Consider the following 2934-nt stretch of genomic DNA (forward strand, 5'->3'; position numbering starts at 1 on the left):
ATCAACCCATTCTTTTTTCACACTGTGCCCGATATTTACCCATGATTCATCCAAATACACAATGTTGTATTATTCTGCACGGTATTTACGAATTGCGCGTAAATAACGATGACGCCACGAGATGATTTCTAGTTTTTCAATCAAAATTGAATTTCTGCCACGTTTTATAAACACAAAATCCATATCACTCAGCAAGCGATGTAGCGTGGTCCGTGAAAAGTTGGGCAAAGTTTCTTCAACATCTACAACAGCTAATATGGTGTTTATTGTTGGTGGTATGTTGTCACGAAAAATTGATGAACTATTCTACGAATTTGGCCCGTGACTCCTTCATCGTACTTGTTGTCACGAGAATTACTAACCTTTTGCTTCTTGGGCCTGCTCTTTGGAGATTGTACTCCTGCAGGTGATGAATATTCCTGTCTTACGCTAAACAGAGTCTTTGCGCAAACACCACTCATTTCTGACACTTCCCTAATTACACTTGATACCGAATCGTTGTTATCCTGATTAAGATGATAATTAATAATATTCATTAGTATCTGCTTCTCTGAAAGTTTCAGAGCTTTTCCACGTTTCCATTAAACAATTTTCTCGATTTTGCGATAAAAATTAAAAATTCGGCGTCAAATATAACAATTGCCAACAACAGAAAATAACCATAATTGCAACAGCAAATTACAACAACAGCCACCAATAAATAATTACAATAACAAAACAGTAACAGTACATCCAAGATGGTACAAATAATCGTAACTCGAATATGTTTACGCGCTCCGAAGAACAAACAAAGACTAATTAAGGCCCTGGATGTATCAAGCTTTTAAACATATTTTGTATGCACAAAGAATTACTCTTATTGCTTCTTAATTACTGAATAACTTAGAAGAAAGTATTTGCAGTTGATATCAACTAAACTTACAAATTCCTTACACATTATGACAGTAATTAGCACTGCAGGGACATAAATAACATTTTAAATTTAGCAGTTAGTAGAAATTATAGGAATTATTTTAAACTTTGATACAAATGTTTATTTAATGCACATTTTATTATACTACTGCTACTAATAAAAGATAAAAGGTAATAAGTTACTATTAGAAACAAATAATGTGTAGCATTATGTAAAATTATTAGCAAACGATATTTGTAAATTACATAAAATTGTACGTGAGGACTTGTTGAGAACTCCTGGTTTATTCCGTTTATTTTAAAAGGCGAAAATTGGCGAAATTCCCATAAGGTTAGCATTGCATATCTTATCCTGTACAGACTAGTCACTTTGAGGCAAAGTATAATAATTAATATTATATAAGTAAAATTTGAAAAAAAATTAGTCTATTTCATGTTTTGTTATTTTGTCTTTAATTTGATCACGTCCATTCAAGTTTATCGATTTCCTATTTACACAAAAACGTAAAGATTTATACAAGTACTTTAAAATAAAAAATGCTAAATTTAGACTCTAAGATGAGTTCAAAAGTATAAACAATCATTCTCAGTGGCATATTTTTCAGCTCTCCAACCCTTTTCCTAATTTATGAAAAGTTATTATCCTTTGCCGGTTGAAAATTCCAAAAAGGTCTGTAGTTTGGTGTATTTAATTTAGGGCGATTTGTAAAGTTTGGAAAGGGTTGTATAGCGCCCCGCTTTGATAATTATCTTTTTAACGAAGTAATGATTGTAAGTAGAAAATGAATTAAGTCTGTACTGCCTTCCGTTTTGGCATTTCTGATGAAATTAAATTATTAAAACAACTTCTGAACTGAAATCTGGCTGCACTTGCTCAAATTATTTTGTACTTTTGTGCTGTAAGACGTGAAAACGTATTTTGTCTTATAAAGAAGTTTGAAGGAAAATGTTTCAAGTTTTATTGGTTTCTTTTTTTTATTACTGACGGGTTTGAGATGTTACGGGAAAATAGGATTTGTGAATGTCTTTTAATAAAAAAAAAAAATATATTGGTACGAATATAGTAGTAAGATGCAATTATACGAGGCTTGTGCAATTGAAACCTACCTTTGTTTCAGAACAAAAGGCTCAGCCGGATAAGAATGTCAACATAGCCCCAGGGAAAACTTAACCCGAAATTTTGGGGCATTTTTCGACATTACAAAAAAAGAAGATTCATTAAATTTTAGCACAAAATAATATTTAATAATTCCATAATTCGCTTAATTTTTTACCAAAATAGATTGTTTTTATGAAAGGTTGTTTGTGCTCTACAAAACTATTTGAACGAAAATGAAAGTTGACGAAAAAGTTTGAGTGTTTAAAAATTGTAAACACTTTTTAAAAAATAACAAGAAATATGGATTACTCAAAAAATATATATGATGTACGATCACCAAAACTAGGTTTCAAAATCTTTTCAGAATTTTTAAGACAGTTAAAAATCTAAAAAATGGTTTTTTTGCCGTTTTTCGTCGTTTATAAATTACATTTTGGTTAGTCAATTTCTTTTTCTTTTTCTTCTTTAACATTACATTTAAATACTGAAAAAGCAGATGGAGTGTCGGTAGATTCTTGGCTGCTTTTTACTTCTTGGCTACTTTTTACCTTTTGACTTTCATATTTCATCTCTGAAGTCGACTTTGAGTCAAGTGAATACCTCATGTAGAATTTTCTACATAAATAGCTAACAACAGTACATGCGACATCAAAAAAGTCAGATAATTTTTTAGCTTTGGATTCTGATTCAACAATCGTATTACTTCCTGTCACCTTATTAAACAAATTCCGGAACTATCACACTTGTTTAGCTGGACTGCCAGAAGTCATTTTGAGTTTACAATGAAACTTGTTTACACATCAATTGCATCAGAAATTCAAAATTAGATAGACAAGTAATCGCTCCGTGCGTGACTTACGCGACACCTTCCGCCTTCATCTGACAGTTTTGGACCTACCAATTTTCAGGTTAAAAATATGACA

This window comes from Diabrotica undecimpunctata, chromosome 5 (assembly GCF_040954645.1).
Source record: "Diabrotica undecimpunctata isolate CICGRU chromosome 5, icDiaUnde3, whole genome shotgun sequence".
Lineage (NCBI taxonomy): Eukaryota > Metazoa > Arthropoda > Insecta > Coleoptera > Chrysomelidae > Diabrotica > Diabrotica undecimpunctata.